The sequence below is a fragment of the Triticum aestivum genome, chromosome 1D (assembly GCF_018294505.1).
Source record: "Triticum aestivum cultivar Chinese Spring chromosome 1D, IWGSC CS RefSeq v2.1, whole genome shotgun sequence".
Taxonomy (NCBI): Eukaryota; Viridiplantae; Streptophyta; class Magnoliopsida; order Poales; family Poaceae; genus Triticum; species Triticum aestivum.
In genome coordinates, this window is record NC_057796.1 from 428,011,750 (window position 1) to 428,031,380 (window position 19,631).

Genomic DNA, 19,631 nt, shown 5'->3' on the forward strand with positions numbered 1-19,631 from the left:
CTTTCTCGTCCAGCGCCTCGCCGGCATGCTCACCCGCAGCTCCGCCGCTGAGATCCTGCCGTGGGCTGCATCCACATTCACCTTGAATTACAGGCCAGAAACTGCCATGTAGCTTAAAGAAATACAGCTTTATTTTCGGTCATAAGCAGTAGCTCGATTTGCATATACTACAAGCGTACGTACGGCGTATTACGACCAGCCATTCAAATCTTGATGCACAGAAAGGCCGAAAGCACAGACATTCCCCTCGTTCGTACTACCCTTGTCCAGCACGCTGCTTCTTTCTCCTACTCTTCATCTTCTTCGTCAGCAGTTTCTTCTTTCTCATTGCCTTTTCTTTCTTCTTCTTCTTCATTTCCTTTTCTTTCTTCTTCTTCCTGGACGCCTTCTCGTTGTCACTGAGTATCACGGTGACCAGCTGCTCGATGTAGCATGTGCACAGCGCGAAATTTGCAGACATGTCCAACATAGCCAATTTCATGGAGTTCAGATGGTGTGGTGACATTCAGGAAGAAACGAGCAATGGTAGCTGTTTCCTGGAGCTCAGGAACAAAAACGAGCAGAAACGTGCAAGGGGAGAGGAAACACCATATGGAGGAGGGAGCTTCACTAGGCGAGGTGCAGCCTTTATAATACTAGATGACCCGTTGTGCCGATGATGCAAAAAGCCAGTTAGAACCGTGTATTATGTGGCTATTGTAGGTTCGTCCACGTGCGCTTCTCCTGAAAATCGTTGTTATCCCAACTTGATTTCCAGGAAGCTTCCTTCCCCCAATTTTTCCTCATATATACAGGACTAGAAGCATAAAGGCGCCTTGCCGCGTCGTTTTCTCCCTACCATTTTTCTATTGGTTGTTTGTTAATTCGTCAATGATTCCTTTGCTTATTTTCTTGGCCAAGAACGTTAATTTTCTGTAAGTCTTTCATGTTTTTGGCTTCAATAATAATGTTATGAGAGCACCCTTTACTTCAAGATGTCCAGCAGCAAAGTAGACCATTATTCAATATCTTACGACAATTGCTCTTGGCAAATGAAATCTGAGCAACGCTACCAAAAAAATAATACCACAGGGGTCAAACCCTAGTACCAGATGGGCTTGACAATATTAAACTGCGAAACATAATACAAAATTGTGATATGGGTAGGCTTTTACCTGCATTATTTCATCTAAAAGATCATACAACTCAATGATTTGACCAATCAAAATTCCATATAACACCACAGTCATATACAAATAATCCACAATACTAACAATAATGGTCTTGGAAGCCTCAATCAAAGGCAGTTTCTACAGTAAAGGTAAAATGGCAGTGGTAATACGCAACACTTTGAAGTTGCGGCACCACAAAAAAGGTGATGGTTTTGGGTGCTATACACTACAAAAAAATACACTTCCGTGATGATACGTGTTTGTCACAGTAGGTCACGTTTTCTGTCATGCATGTACATCCATGACAATTTTATGACAGAATCAAGATAGTCATACCTGTGCTGTCATAGAAGTGTTCCATGACATTACCAAAAATATCATCACGGAAGTGTCCACTTCCATGACAATAAATCCCGCGTCATATAAGTGCTTTCATCAAGGGTGACTGACACGTGGCATCCACCGTAATGGCTCGCCATTGCGCTATCGGGTCCGGTTTTGGATCCAATAACCCGTTAACAGCCCCGACCAATGGGGATTTTTCACGTGTAAAATCATGATTGGCTGGAGGAAACACGTGTCGGCTCACCGTTGGGACAAATGTCATCCATTCATTGGACCGAAGGCGCCTATGATACATAGACACGTGGCAGGGCCCAACAGATGCCCATTCCTGTGAAAAGGCCGGCCCGTTTGACTTGGTCAAACGGTGGCGGGCCGGCCCACGGAAAGCCTGTTAACGGCCTGTTCGCATATAGCCCATTTACAGCCCGCTAACCCAGGGCCCGTTACGACCTATCCGAATTAGGCCCAGTAGCATCATCTGGGCCGTCCAATATGATTCCAGCCTGTTTTAACTTCCGGCCCATGTATAGCCCATGAAGTCTTTCGGCCCATATGAGGCCCTTTGTCTCTCTTGGCCCATTAACGGTTCGAGGTGAAACTGGCCTGTAATGAACAGTGTATCACTTTATACCCATTAACGGCCCATTATACCGTTGGGCTGTTTCCAGCCCATGTTATCTTTCGGCCTTCTCAGGGCCCATTTATTCTTGGGCTCATTTCCAGCATTCGGTTACTTACGACCCGTTACTTTCATTTTCTGCTTGTGGGCCAAATTCAGCCCGTGGTTACAGTCGGCCCGTTTGTGGCCCGTTATACATTGGGCCGTTTTCATAGCTTTATCAAATACAGCCAATTAACGATGGCCCGTTATGGTCGGCCCATGAACGGACGATTCCAACTCTAGCCCGTTTACGGCCATAATGCGGTATGTTATTGGCCCATGTTTGGGCAATCGATCATATGTCCCGTAGAAGGCCCATTGATGATACGGCCCGTAGAAGGCCCATTGTTTCTACGGCCCGTAGAAGGCCTAGTGTCACTACAGTAAATATGTAGCCCATGGTTATTGTGGCCTAGTTTTAAAAAATAGGTTATTGCGGCCACTAGCAAACCACAGAAAAAGAACATCACTGACTACAAGCAAACAAATAAACAAGACAACAAGGAAATAAATAAGCAAGCAACTTACGCTAGGCTATCACGGCTATTACACATATTACATCCACTGGGCATCAAAGTTCGCCACCAGTGCAAATATAGGGAACAAAACATCATATCATATACACTGGTTGTCAAAGTTGGCGACCAGTGCAAATGAACGCCGCAGCAAAACAAGTCCAGAACTGAAACCACTTCAGAAGATCTCAAGAAACAATATCCTGGGTACCCATAATGCTGGCAAGATACTTTCTCTTGTTTGGCGCTTAAATCCTCCAGCGCTTGCTGTTGCACCAGAAAGTATGCATCTGAATTCTGCAGGGACTTCCTCAGTCCTTCAGCTTCCTGTCGCAGCACATCTGATCGATGTCTTTCAACTTGAACCTGAGACTCAAGAAGACGAACTGATTCAGGCAGCGAGTTCAAAGAGCCTGTGCCAGCAGTAGTGGCCAGTAACTCGAACACTACATCAAGACATGACTTTTCGGTTCTCTCACTGTCGTCAAGGTAGTTTTTATCAGCTTTCTTGGAGACCAACAGGGATGTCTCACTATCTTGAACCTTATCTGCATTACTTCCTTCACCATTGCATAACGGGGTACAGTTGTCCAATATTTTGTCCGCATTCTAAAAGAGAAACAAGCAAACACATCACATGTTTACCATGTTGTATATGAAACTCATTTTGGTAAATCAGTTCAGTAGTAAAGTGCACAGGATAACAACATGAAACAAACATATATCTATGTACCATGGTCACTTTATGGTCTATATCATTCTAGTTTTTATTGCCAAATCAAGATAGAGACACAGTTCAAATAATATTTGTTCAAGACAAAGCAGAATAGACAGAATATAAGTGTGGGAAACTATAGAGCAATAACAACACTTGTAATGTGCATGACATGAGAACATAACTTTTATTCAATTGAAACTGAAATCAACCTAGAGCAAGTTACAACAGCAAATCAGTTAAAGAAACAGGTTTAAAACATACCTGTTGCGCCATTGGAGTTTCAATTCCATCCTTCAACTTTGAAAATAGTTGGTCTGAGTAAATACAGTGATGCAAGAGCAAAGGAGTATGAACCATAGCTACAGAACCTGACCTGAGAACAATTATTCTTCTCCTTTAAGCTTTGAGTTGGGATTCGGAGTGGTGGTCCTCGTGCTTTGGGCACTGCAGTTCCCTTACTAACTGCTCGTGTTTGGGTGCTCTGTGGTGGAGACGGTGTTGTGTCAACTGGAACTGGGTTACTATCTGCTGGGGTTGGGGTTAGAAGGGGTGTAGCTGGTTCTCTGTCCAAATGGGTAGGGGTACAATCTGTGAGAGTCTGGGTTATGTGTGGTGGGGCTGGTTCTTGGGCAAGTACAACCGTGGTTCTATCTGCATCAACTGGTAGCACTATCTTTTCTGAAGACCGTGTTGTTACTCTCTTAGATACTGCCATCACCCTCTCCAATTCAAATGGCTGATAAACAAGAAAAGTAATTTGAATGTACAGACATTGTATGATAGACAGGTGCAATGGATAGTGGGGAATAAAAGAGGGCATGAAATAATTCACATTTATGTTGTCTAACCAAACAGGATAGCATGACACAATTTCACATACATGATGGCTAACTAAACATGATAGCATGACACAATTTCACATTATGATGGGTAACTAAAAAAGATGGAAAGACATAGTTTAAAATATGATGACTATGTAAACAGGATGACATGATATAACTATATAATGTGTTTATTAAATAGGTTGGCATGCCATAATTCACATACATGCCGCCTATGGAAACATGATAGCATGATATAATTCCTGGATAGAATGACATAATTCAAAATATGATGACTGTAAACACTAAACATGATGAGATGATATAACTATACGATGTCTTTATTAAATGGGTTGCCATGCCATAATTCAGATAGATGCTGTGTATGTAAATATGATGGCATGATATAATTCAAATATATGATTTATATAGTAAGCAAGTAAGCAGATGGCAATCCATATATGATGTAAAAACTAACCAATGCAAGACAACATGCATGCCATGGGTAATATAACCCTGCCAAGTTTGAGCATAGACCTCAGGGGGGAAATAGGACTGGTCATCAGTCTCTGAATCCTCCTCTGAGGAGCTCTCTGTATCCAGCAAGATGTCTGCTTCAGCAGGTAGCATTGTCTGCTCTGAATACCTTGTTTTCACTCCAGATACTTCCATCACCGCTTCAAATGGTTGATGCATAGGAAGAGTAGTTGAATATACAAACGTTGTCGACAAATGGAACACGCAATACAAAAAAATGATAGCATGATATAATTCACATACCTGATGATTGGCTCAACAGCATGGCATTGCATAATTCACATATATAATGCCTTTGCAACAAGATAGTGTTGCATAATTCACATATATAATGTCTTGCAACAAGATGGCAATGCATAATTCACATATATGGTAATTAGACACTAAACAAGTGGCATTCACACAAAGCATGTCTAAACTAATCAAATGACATAGCAATGCAAGACACCATACACACGATATGAGCAACATAACCCTGCCAAGTTAGAGCATACACCTGGGGGGGAGAATAGGACAGGTCATCTGTCTCTGAATCCTCCTACGAGGAGCTATCCGTAACCAGCGAGATATGCGCTTGGTCTGATAGCATAGTCTGCTCTGAAGACCTTGTTTTCACTCCAGAATTTTCCATCACCGTGTCAAATGGCTGATGCACACGAAGAGTAGTTGAATGTACTAACATTGTTGACAAATGTAATATGTAAGGGAAAAAAGGATGGCCTGATATAATTCACATATAAGATGACTGGCTAAGCAGGATGGCATTGCAAAATTCACATATATGATGCCTGGCTAAACAAGATGGCGTTGCATAATTCACATAAACGATGAATAAACTAAACATATGGCATTCACAGAAAGCATGTCTAAACTAAGCAGTTAACATATTTGATGTATAAAGTAAGCAATGCAAGGCACCATATGCATGATATAACCAACATCAGCATGCCAAGTTAGAGCGAAGACCTCAGGGGGTAAATAGGAGTGGTCTTCTCCTTCTGAATCCCCCTCAGAACAGATATCTTCCTCTCGATTACAATCAGAAATGGGTGGGAGGGGGCTGCCTTTGCACCTACCATGGAGCGACGTCTGCATGAAATTTTATTGCCACGCAAGGCTCGTCTCTTTTGCTCTACATGTTCAATTCCATTGTGTACAATAACTGACATGCATAGGACTAAAACATAGTGAGATTATGTAAGGAGTGCATGCAGAAATCCAGAGTGATGGTAGCAACCTGTGGATAGACCCAAAACCAATGATAGCAGGCAGATGATGGCTTCAGTTAAAAAATATAGATAATGGCTTCTTACTGTTTGTTTCCCACCCAACATGAAACTCATAGTAGACACTGGAGATTAACCAGATAGTAGATAGATACTATTGATTGCGGCCCTGATATGGACCCCACAACCATTTAAAAACTCAAGTTTGACCATTAGTTTGGAGCTGACTCAGAGTCTAATCGGTGAACATGACGATAAAGTAGCATGTAATATTAAGCGATGCATAACATAAGCAGACACGAAAGAGTGCGACCTCTCTTGCGGACCCGTGTAGTCCTCGAGGTCATCTACTCGGTTGATGATGGTAATGCAGTTGTCATGGCTGCTGGCGGCAGGGTAGAAGATCTGAGGCGGCGAAAGAAAGTCTGGAGGCCGGATCCCTGCTGTGCTGGACCCTTCTGTCGTTGGAGCAGCTGAGCTTGGGTGGACGACGGCGCAGCAGGAGCGGGACAAACCACACAAGGTTTTCTTTGACAACTATCTATAAGAGAAGTAATTCTGTAAGGGCTCGTTTGAATTGGAGGATTCTAACAACGCAGGGATAGGAAATATACAGTAATAGGATAGGAATGCACGTGCCAAACAGAGAATTTAAAAACACAGGATTTCTGCCAATATGGGTGTTTGGTTCATAAGAATTGGAAGATCACAGGATGCAAAGAAGCATGGTGAGATTAAGTCAAACCACAAGAAAATGTACGGTTATAATGCTATTATGCTACTATCTCTTAGTCTTGTGCTTCATGAATAGGAATTTGAAAAGGAGGACAAGTGGAAATTAAAATCCGTACGGTTTTTCTTTCAAGGAGACACTAAAGGAACAAATACTACAGTTTTCCTTTGCTCCATTCCTTTGAACCAAATGCATGAATAGTAGTACCATAGGAAACTTTCCAATTCCTATGTTTTTCCTTCACTTTTCCTTTCAAGCACTGGCGATTCTAGTAGGCAGGCTTGAGCAAGGAAAAGCTACACTCAAAAAATGTTTTTGTGCTACTTGCCTACTTCTACTACTTTGGACCCAGGCCACTGCCCTACTAGCTCAACTCCCAGGCCCATCGACAAATGCACAGCTCAAACACGCAGAGATAAATAATGATGGCGTTCAAGAGAGTCCACCACGGATAGCTAAGTTTCCTGGTACCTCACTGCTTGTCATATAGTAGGAGAAACTAATCATATTTCATGTTACTGCGTGTGCTCAGTGGACAATATATATAACATGTAGAGTAAAAAAGAGATGCAACAAGTGTACAACCTCTTTGGCGAAGCCATGTCGATCTCAGCTTGATTGGGTTGGTCGGTGAGGATGATCCGGCTGACTTGGCTATCGGAGGAGGGGAAGAAGATCTTAGGCATCTTGAGATGGAGCCCGGGATACTGCTCCGCTGTGATGGAGGGTTTCGTCGTTGGAGTAGCTCCGGTGAGTTGTACGACGCCGAGGCTGAAGCAGGACAGGAGAGACAACGTTAACCTGAATGGAGTTCTAATACGAACTCCAATAGATGACGTAAAATACATAACCACAAAGTGCTAGATGTAAAATACATCAGTCGCCCATCTCTGAACTTAACTGTCGAAACTGAATTTAACTGTCGAAACTGAACTTAACTGTCGAAACTGAATTTTGCTGTCGAAACTGAATTTTACTATCGAAACTGAATTTTACTGTCGAAACTGAACGCACTAGCTAGTAGCAGAAAAGCAGTAGTAGCAGGAGCAGCGCGTGCGAGAGCCGGGGCAGCTGGTCGTGTAGCAGCATCAGGTGAGGCTACCCTGAGCCGCCAGCCACCACTGGCCAAACAGCCGCCCCCGCCGCTCGCGGCCGGCAGTGCGCCGCCCCGCCCGCCCAGAAACCACTCCCCACCGCCGGTCCACCGCCGCCCCGGCCATCCCTCTAGGCCCCCCCGTGCCGAGCTTTTTCTCCGGGGATCCCCACGCCACCGCCGGCGACCACCGCCCCCACCCTGAACCCTAAGATAGATAGTGGGGTACCTCTCCGGCGAGCCCCCTCCCCGCTGCAGCTGGTTCTTCCTTAACACCGGCGAGCCCCCCCCACCCCCTGAAAATCGACTGACCCAAAAGTCGATTCAGTCGACTGAAGTGTAGCTAAATCGGAGTAGCATCGCAAGCAAGAGCAAGAGCGAGAGCAGCAACGCGAGCAAGAGTAAGAGCAATAGCAAGAGCAGACCAAGCAGGGGACCGAGAGCAAGAGCAGAGCAGCAGCGCGAGCGAGAGCTAAAGCAGCAGCAGCTCCTACTGATGTGGACGTCGCCGCCGAGGGAGCGACGCCGTGGAGGAAGTGGCCGGCGACGCCGTCGTGGATGGAGTCGCGCCGTGGAGGCTCGGGACCGAGCGCCGGCAGCACCGTGAGATCGAATCAAGAAGAAAATGCGGCGATTAGTGTACAACCTCTTTGGTGGCATCGATTAGGCCTCAGCTTCATCCAAGGAAACGGTGATGATGATGCTCTTCCGGTGGTGTGACGTCGTGGTGTTGCTATGGACGACGTCATCAGGGAAGAGGCTCCGGCTGGGTGGCGGACGGAGGAGGGTGTGGGGCTTCGCGGGTTTTCGCGGCCTCGGTGTACGAATGGGTGGGCGGATGGGATGGGAGTGGGGAACCATGGCTTAGGGGCGCGCTTTTCCGAAATGTGGGATAAGTTACGAAATTACCCCCACCGATTTGAGTTAGGCGCTTCTTTCGGTTCAGGGGTATCACCGGCATTTCGCGTGTCGGGATTTCACAGGAGGTGGGAGTTTTCGCGCGCGTTGTAATTTTGGAATAGCAAGGCACGAGTTGAGATGGAGGGAGTTGTCGGAGCACAATGAGACAAAGATATATCTTAAATATTTCGGGGTAACAAGGCGCGGGTTGAAATTTTTGGACAAGCCCAACGTGTACTCCGTCGACGAAAAAACAAAAAGAAATCAATTCGCAGCACACAAGAGAGTCTAGTCCCGTGTAATGTACCAAATCAATTCGCACTACAAATTTCATTCAAAACTTTGAATTCATGTTATGTTCAATTAAAATATTTCGCTACATGTATAATGCATGCAACCTGCTACTCAAATGAACGTTTTAGTGCATTCCAAACGTATATACTACCACTTCAATATGAACTAAATTTGAATTCGTTTCTCTATTTGAATAAGATCTACAATAATGATTGTTGTGAAGTCAAACCATTTGAATTCATTTCTCTATTTTAATAAGATCTACAATCATCATTATTGTCAAGTTAAACCATCGTTTGTGTATTATCTTCACAGCACACCACATGATTACTCTCGAGTTAGATATGAACTATGTGTACTATATGAACTCGAACTCGATTTTTTGAATCCACTTTATGTTGATTTCGAATCACAGTACATTTAAAGCTCTAGCTATATCTTCATAATCTAAACCATGTCTCATATGTATAATGTGTTTATCACATAATGTATGGTGCCCCGCCCCCTACGCCTACAAGTATTTAGATGTGAGTTGCAAACACCACACATTACCACAAATTCAAATAAAATGTGAGATTGTTCATATATAGTATTGTTTAGATTGTTCGATATTTAGTTGTAAGCTGCAAATGCCACACATTATCACAAATTCAAATAAAATGTGAGATTGTTCGATATATAGTATGGTTTAGATTGTTCGACATTTAGCTGTGAGTTGCAAACGCCATGCATTATCACATTATGGTATAACATGTGCAAAACCACAGCACGCGTATCACCGCTATATTCATGCATGCATATGTTTATAACACTATGATCTCCTATTCAAATATATGAATCCACTTTCATATCAAATTATGATCTTTGTTAGTCTCTTACACCCACACAATCCTCTAACCTTTGTAGCTAGCACTAACTTTCTCCCATGCATGCACACGCCCTCCTCGCCCTGTTGGAAATATGCCCTAGAGGCAATAATAAATGGTTATTATTATTTTTCTTTGTTCATGATAATTGTCTATTGTTCATGCTATAATTGTATTATCCGAAAATCGTAATACATGTGTGAATACATAGACCATAACGTGTCCCTAGTAAGCCTCTAGTTGACTAGCTCGTTGATCAACAGATAGTCATGGTTTCCTGACTATGGACATTGGATGTCATTGATAACGGGATCACATCATTAGGAGAATGATGTGATGGACAAGACCCAATCCTAAGCATAGCACAAAAGATCGTGTAGTTCATTTGCTAGAGCTTTTTCCAATGTCAAGTATCTTTTCCTTAGACCATGAGATCGTGCAACTCCCGGGTGCCGTAGGAGTGCTTTGGGTGTGCCAAATGTCACAACGTAACTGGGTGACTATAAAGGTGCACTACGGGTATCTCCGAAAGTATCTGTTGGGTTGGCACGGATCGAGACTGGGATTTGTCACTCCGTATGACGGAGAGGTATCTCTGGGCCCACTCGGTAATGCATCATCATAATGAGCTCAATGTGACTAAGGAGTTAGCCACGGGATCATGCATTACGGTACGAGTAAAGAGACTTGCCGGTAACGAGATTGAACAAGGTATTGGGATACCGACGATCGAATCTCGGGCAAGTAACATACCGATTGACAAAGGGAATTGTATACGGGATTGATTGAATCCTCGACATCGTGGTTCATTAGATGAGATCATCGTGGAACATGTGGGAGCTAACATGGGTATCCAGATCCCGCTGTTGGTTATTGACCGGAGAGGCGTCTCGGTCATGTCTGCATGTCTCCCGAACCCGTAGGGTCTACACACTTAAGGTTCGGTGACGCTAGGGTTGTAGAGATATGAGTATGCGGAAACCCGAAAGTTGTTCGGAGTCCCGGATGAGATCCCGGACGTCACAAGGAGCTCTGGAATGGTCCAGAGGTGAAGAATTATATATAGGAAGTCCAGTTTTGGCCACCGGGAAAGTTTCGGGGGTTATCGGTATTGTACCGGGACCACCGGAAGGGTACCGGGGGTCCACCGGGTGGGGCCACCTATCCCGGAGAGCCCCATGGGCTGAAGTGGGAAGGGAACCAGCTCTTAGTGGTCTGGGGCGCCCCCCCTTGGGCCTCCCCCTGCGCCTAGGGTTGGAAACCCTAGGGGTGGGGGGCGCCCCACTTGCCTTGGGGGGCAAGCTTCCCCCCTGGCCGCCCCCCCCCTTGTAGATGGGATCCAGGGCCGGCGCCCCCCTCCCAGGGGGCCTATATTTAGTGGGGGGTGGGAGGGCAGCAGCACCACAGCCCCTGGCGCCTCCCTCTCCCCCTGCAACACCTCTCCCTCTCGCAGAAGCTTGGCGAAGCCCTGCCGAGATCCCCGCTACTTCCACCACCACGCCGTCGTGCTGCTGGATCTCCATCAACCTCTCCTTCCCCCTTGCTGGATCAAGAAGGAGGAGAAATCGCTGCTCCGTACGTGTGTTGAAGGCGGAGGTGCCGTCCGTTCGGCACTCGGTCATCGGTGATTTGGATCACGGCGAGTACGACTCCATCAACCCCGTTTACTTGAACGCTTCCGCTCGCGATCTACAAGGGTATGTAGATGCACTCCTTTCCCCTCGTTGCTAGTTTACTCCATAGATGGATCTTGGTGATGCGTAGGAAATTTTACAATTCTGCTACGATCCCCAACACGCCCTCCCCCTCCCTCAGCATTCTATCCATCGCGCACATTCATTTTTTTCTTTAGGTCGTTCTCCCACAGTCTCCACAACTCCTTTTCGACACACACCGATCGATAAACCTCTCCAGCGTCTGCCTACAACATACGTACACACGCACCTTCCATCTCCTCCTTTCTGTGTCCATGCCTGGTGTCTCTCATACGGTCCCACACACGTGTAAACTCCCGCCCCTCTTTTCATCGATCTCACAACCGCACACTCCTCCCCCCTATCTAGCTAGTAGCTCGGCCTCTCGCACCACCTCCTAGCTCCATTCTCTCTGTCTATCCGTCTCGCTGGGCCTTATTTGCCTCTAACAAATGGATGTACACCGAACGATCTCCCGCTATACATATAGCTAGGTAGGTCCTTATAACTCGTTTTTTCCCCACGCGTCGATCGATCTACCTCATTAGTTATGTATCTCCCTTCCTCCGACAAACAACAATTGATCTACCGATCTAGTTAGGTTTGCTTAGCAAACACATGGTTCCCCTGCATCATCCATGCATGCGTCCCAACAGATCTATCACGCACAGTCACACACAGAAACACAGCCCCACTCTTATTGATAATATTGCAGTTCTACCATGAGTTTGTCTAGTAGGCATCTCCCACCATCTTCGAGAAGCAGCTCCATCACCCATCCAACACTCTACCCCTCTCCCTCCCTCTCTTCTCTCTCTCTCTCTCTCTCTCTCTCTCTGTGTGTGTCCCAACCTATTTCCCGTCCTTCAGTTATGTATGGATGCCGACCCATCTCCCTCAAAACATAGCTGGGTCTCTCCTTCTCAACACATATACGAGTCGTTCTACCTCTTTAGTTAGGCCTCTACCTCCCTCCTCCCCCCACCCCCCCCCCCCCCCACACACACCGATACATCGAGCGCTCTAGTCATGTCTCCCTGCCACACACAAACTTGCCCTGTGCCCTCTGACGTTCTGGTAGGTCAGTCGCCCTATATCTTTGACTTGCACACACACAATTTCGATGGCTCTCTTCATCCATCTCGCACCCACCCACTTGATCCTCTCTTCGACACTATCGATATCTATGACCCCTCCCTCTCTTCTAGTGGATCGCCCCCTCTGGCCCTCTCTATATGATATGGATATGCCTCTATTTCACACACATTGCATGCAAAACTTTGGTTGAGATGTCATCGACACATATTCCCACAAATAAATTCATGAAATCACCACCCCCCCCCCAAAAACAAAAACACTAACGAACACACACGCCATCTGTCTAGGTTTGTATCTCTCTCACACCCACCCACGTAGGTGGGGGACGTGCATGAAGAGAAGAGGTGCACGCACGGCGCACGTACTCCTGTCTCTTTCCCAACCACACCCGCGTGGGTACACGGTGGAGCTCATTTCTGTACGAAAAGGCAGCCCACGTGGTAATTTGACACGTGTACTGGTTGTCCACTTGATGGAGGATCATCTACCACGGGTGAACAAACAAATTGCGACTTGACGCGTTATGTTAAAAAAGAGGCAAACCATGTGGGGCCTACCTTAGAGGCAAGGCTTTCTTAGTATGCCTTACGCCCGCTCCCTCGCCCACGCGCGCGGTGGCTCGTAGGACGAGGAGAAAATTTTACTACTCCCTCCGTTTACTCCTCGTCCCTACCTTGGTTAGAGAGATTATCATATTGTTTGGAATATATGTCCTTTAGTAGATTTCAATATGAACTACTAGTACATACTCCAAACTCTGATGTATATAGACGTATTTTAGAGTGTAGATTCACTCATTTTGCTCCGTATGTAGTCCATATTGAAACGGACATAATAGTACGCACTCTCCCTCGCCCCTCGCCCACGTGGTGGACATGCAACAATTCATTCGGTCTCATATAGCCAGAACGATATATACTGCAGTACCATTATTGCTCGACTTCCCGAAGAGGCAAAGAGCCAATCGCAAGGTTAATGGAGTATTTTGGAGATGCCAAGCGCAAGGTTTATAGGAGAACGAGTAGTAGGTGCGACATCATTTATAAATAAAGTTTTTTTTCTTCAGTGGCACGTACGCAATATAAATAGGTTCATATGGAGAGAAAAGGAAACCGCTCCACTATATACATAGGCAGGACGAGCCTACACGATTGCTTGCTGGTGTTGCTCTCTTCAGTCTTCACACTCTCTCGCACAAAACGACTGTGGCCACATCTCTAACATCCCGGCGGATCACGTCCGCCGGGGGAAGGGGTGGATGCTTAGTTTAGATACGGTCGCCGTCGCCGACGGCCAAAACCCATTGTCGGCACGTCCCGATCAGGGGTCCCCCCGTTCTCTATCACAAAGCCGGTGAGGTTGCCTTCGTCCATTGCTCACTGCCGCGACGTGGGCAGTTGCCTCCTCCCGCTGCCCTCCTCTAGGTTGAGCTACGTCCTGACATCCCTCAGGTACAACTCCCTTTACAGCCGGCTTGCACCACTGCTCCAGCTGCCCACATCACTCCATGTGGATATTTCTCTACTTCTTTGCCCCGCACATACCTCTACTGGCTTCTACGTACTGTATTTGTGATGAGTTTATGTCTCATCAACTAGTCCCAGTAATCTTATTCTAATCACGCTTCTTCAATTTCTTTGCCACAGGGATGCTCATCTCGATTTTGGTGAAACTGCACAAAATGATCCAATGGTCAAAGGGTTGCAAACTTCATTTCTTCGGAAGCTCCAACGTTGCCAGCAAATTAAAGCCTGGTTAGGGTTTACGGTTCAAGGGCTAGGGACTGCATGGATCGTTTTTTTTCTTTAGTTGTCTCTGTTCCAAAATAAGTGTCAACTTTAGTAGTAGTACAACTTTGTACTAAAGTTTGCATAAAGTTGAGACACTTATTTTGGAACGGAGGGAGTACATATTGGCTATGATCTGTCAATCATTGAGATGCAATAGCATGCATGTTAGTCTCCTTTGTATTTGATGAAATGTTGCAACGGGCAACCTTGGACGCAAGATACATGAAACAGAAGCTGGAAGCTTCATAGCATTGTACAAATTTATCTCGCTGATAAATTACAGTACGTACTATACTAGTACTATGTAAAGAGTTAGGTGTCGCACGGTGTCCAGAAAATATGGTGATAGTGTGAGGTGGGCCATGTAATCACTGAGCCTGCGTGTTTTCACTGCTCTCGCACTCCTCCGCTGAGAATGGAGAAAATTGTAATCTAGTAGTACCTCCTTTCGCCGAAAGCGTGGGACACCTAGCAGTCCTACCACCTCAGTAATAATGACCAATGAGCCGTCAAATCACATAGACCCAACAGTAAGTTGGACGGACGAAGCAACCATCACTCTTGAATCCGCTTCTCCCTTCAACGCAGGCGCCAGTGAGAGGTCACGTCCGCTCTGCCCGGGCATGAATGCGGCACCGATTCTTTGGAGCGGCGCTGACCGTTTCGGGCGAGAAGCGCGCGCGGGCGATGGTGGGGCTTTGGGTGGGCGAGGCTGGTCAGGAGCGGGCGTGGCAGCTGCCCCGCCTGTCCCGACCGTACGCCCGGAAACGAGAGGATGCACCGACTCTCGCGGCTAAATCGTACACTACACACCATCTCTCTGTAGGAGTAGGTCGATGTGTTGCTCTCTCTAACACACACATGCTGTTAAACACACACACACACACACACACACCGAGGTAAAATGAGTCTATATCTCAATTAATGAAGACTTGCATGTTACCATCCATATGTTACTACCTACTATGAAAGTAGTAACATAGACTAGTAACATATGCATGTTACTAGTCCAAGTTACTCACCACTATGACCAGCCTAGCAATGTAACCAAACGCTCCTTACTCTGCCTTGTTATCTCCCCCGGAAACCCAATGCATGGAGTGCAACTACGCATTGATGCATGCGAGTTAATACGTGGCCCTGTATGGTAGCTAAAACGGCATCTCTTAGTTGTTGTGATTAATTGTTGCGTTTAGAGACAGAAATCAGGGCTTTGATTGGAGGAAGGACCGGTCAAGTTTCTCCTTCTCCTCCAATCTGCTTGTACCTCGTTTCAAAAAAAATTCTGCTTGCACCTTGGTCCCGCGGCACCTTCTAACGTGACTTATTACACCTAGACGGAGGGAGTAGTACGAGATACGGTGGCACACTGACTTAGGTCGAATACAAGTGCCCAAAATTGTGTGCATGTTATAATAAGGATTCACTTAAAATAGTACGTTAGCGAACAGAGGGATCAATTGGACAGAGTTCACGAGCATTAGCGAGATGTGTGAGGTAAGATACACCACTGACGCTTTTAATTTTTCTTATTAATTTGTTTGTTTCACCCTCTGACTGGTGGGACCCAATGTACTACGTGGAGAAAAGTATGATGACTAAGGCTGCATTATTTCTGTACTACCAACACTGCTTTATATCCCAAAAGACCTTACCACCAAAGCCACATGACACGATTATGATTTAAATCCCAATGACTCCCACGCAAAAAAAACGGCATGCTTGTCACACGAATGCAGGAATGTATTAAAGGTTATTTTCCTCTCGTTAAACATAATGTGGGGGTGGTGTAGCTGGTTAGCCTGTTCGCTCATCAAACTTGAGGTCTCAGGTTCGATAACTACACTTGAGCATAATTTTGTTTTTGTTCGACTTCTTTCTTCCACCCAATGACAGGTAGGCCCCGCATGACAGAGAGAGAAAGTGATATGGGGCAGTGCCAGGAGGATTCTTTGACTGGTCAAAATGGATGGATACGGAGCTATACGATCTCGTAGTGACCGTATAATCACCTCATCATGTATACGCTGCAGCCTCGGCGCTTGTTTTCTAGGGTTTGCACTCTTCACACTCTCTCTCCAGTATATATATACACACTGAAGCCTCAGCGCTTGTAGTTGCTCTCTTCACACTCTCTCACCCTCTCCGGATCTAAACAAGACTTCGTTGGCCTCTCTGTCTCCCCTCACTGATGGTCAAAGAGCCGTCAGGATCCGTCCGCCGGGAAGGGAAGGAGGCTTAATGCTGTCGCCGTCGGCGAGGGAGGGAATCCACTAGCGGCGCAGTTGTTCTCTTTCACCCAGTGGCGGCGCGGGAGGGCCTCCGCCCCCTTCTTCCTTGCTGCCGTGGATAGTGTGGGCCGAACGGCCTCCGGTCGTCCACTGAACCACACCCCAAGAACCTTAAGGTATAATTTACTTATTCCACATGCATTGCTCTAGCTGCATGTGGGCTTTTTCCGCTTGTGCACTCGAATCTAGGTGTTGGATCAAACAAGAAAGTAGTGGGGAAAGTTGTATAGCATGAATCTAGGACGTGGTTCAAAGAGGAAAGTAAGGGGGGAAAGTACTAGTACAGACTGGCTATCCAGCACCTACGTTGGTCGAAAAGGGGAAGCAATGACAAACGCAGTGTGCACATCTGTAACGAACTGATCTTTTGTTTTGTGGAACAAGGCTGTAGAGTTTGAGCGGGACTAGATTTGCTGCGCTCACATAGGGAAATGTGTCTAAAGATAACAAAACTGGGACCAACACAAATATGCTCCTTGGTTGTTTTTGTTCTTTGTTGCAACAGACTGTGCATCACCCCTTCATACATCGGTAGATGCACATGGTGCTGGTGCGTCCACTCTCCCGTGCAACTCTTTAGCTATTGTTAATCGAAGGCCCTGTTTGGTTAAAAACTCCCTAGTCCCTACCTGCTTGGTTCCAGGGACTAAACATGGACTAGAGGTTATTAAATGACATGCTAAAAGACCATGTTACCCCTAGTAATGAACTAATAGAGACAAGCTGCGATGCGGGGCAGGGGCAACTGTTGGAAAAAGTCCCAAAAAGACTCTCCCTTGTGGTCTTCTTTCTTTAGTCCCTAAAAGTCCCTCCCGTTTGGTTTAGATGGGACTGACACGGAGTTTTTTAGTCCCTACACCAAAATGTCCCTGTAAACAAACACCCTCTAATAATGCCGCTGGAAATTGATGCAATGCCACAGTTAAAAGCAAATTACATGTTTAACAAATTTTATTGTTAATATAATCTCTATGTTAATATTAATCAATGCCACCGTTTGAGAAATGCTACTATCTTGCTTTCTTTCCCATTTAGATAAGGTAGATGCTTCTTTTTGTTGGCTTCTGTGTCATCCACCGTTATTGACCACTAATTGTTTCCTTTGCACCTCTGTGTAAACAGGGTTATCTACTTCACCTCGTTGCCATTGTGACCTTTTGTTGCACTGCACAAAACACTTTTGTTTTAAGAGTGTTTTGTGCAGTTCAACCAAAATGTCACACCAACAATGTTGCTTGATTGCTTGATCTTAGTGGAACTGCACAAGAGGAGATCTTACTTCCTATCCGTGTTGGCAAATTTGGTTCAGATCTTCTTCTTGTGAGTTGTTTGAATTCCACGTCATAAGAGGTCAGTACTAGCCTTCTTTCACATGATTGTGCAGTGTGCTTTCATATGTTGTGCTACTTGTACGCTAATGTTGCTTGATTTTAGGGAACTGCACAAATGGAGACAAGACTTCCAATCTGTATGTGCACCATAATATCCCATTGAGGTAAGATAAGGATATTTCACAACTATTGGCCTGTATTTTGCCACTTTCATCTGAAAATTAACGTCATTGTTTAGTGCTATACTTGTGCTCCCTAATTGACATGCCAAATCTTACATTGAAGGCGAAGCTTGTCTGTTATTGAACCAAGTGATGAAGGGGAAGAACAAGCGGAAGAAAAACAAAAATCAACTCCCGGTGCTGTAATGAAGCACTAGAACTGTGATGACACAAGTAATGATATAGTTTTGCATCTTAATTTATTGCTATGGCTGGAATGAGCAATTGTTTTGCCACTGATTTGATGCCACTCTTAATGTAATATGTAATTATATCTACTTGTGCAAACAGGGATCTTCTTTGAAGATACCATATATTTTAGTGGAACTGCACAAGAAGATGTTGGAAACATTAAACTAATCGAGGAGTATATAGTAAGCATGGCAACCACAGTAGATAACAACAGATGGTTCCGGAGAAGTGCTTGATCTGTATGCTCTACACAATAAGCCTCCTGACAAAGGTTGGTACTCGCCCACGGATTTCATCCATATGATTGAGCTTTGTCATCTCTATTGGTGTTGTGCTACTGTTTAGATACTGTCATGAGAAAGTGGTATTGTCTTTGAGAAGTGCTTCATCTGTGTTGTTTTAAATATTTCCTTTCCTTTTTTTCAGGCAAACAGGGATGCTAGCATTTAGTTGTCCTCTTGTCTTTGCACAACAGGGTCATCCTCCTCTGAAGAAGAATATGGAGTACATGAAGTGCCTAGTTCCGATTATGCCAGGATAAAGAAGCCAAGCCTCTCTTCTTAAGAAGTGAGCAGTTGAAGGATGGTTACATTATTGCCCACAAGAACAAACTAACTTCAGCTCAGAAGGACTCACGGATCTCCATCTTTGTTGCTATGATGGCTAGTACAATGTTGTTTTACGATTCCTTCCGGTGAGTTCCATTTTTTTAAATGTGTGCTCTGCATGGACCATGTAGGTTGACTGTTTAAACTGTCAATTCATAGTACAGTTTGCTTTATACTAATCACTTTTTTAGTATTTATGCAAACAGGGGTGCTCAGCTTGATTTCAATGGGAACTGCACAAAATGTTCACGAATACATCGAATGTTCTCGAATCATTCATTTCCACCACAAGAAAGGAGGTGCCGATATGTTCAAGGCGTTGCAACATATAAAGGCGAAATCATACAAGTTACGCATGAATTTGGTTGATTTTGGTGGAACTGCACAAAAAGAACAGCTGGTTTATTTAGCACGAGGTGCCATGTCAATGTTCGAACTGATGGCAAACCCTGCCCATTCCACAATCGTAGGCATTTGATATTTTGGAATGGGAATACCTTGTCAAAGTTTGCTCATTGATGTACGCAAAACAACACGCATTTGACA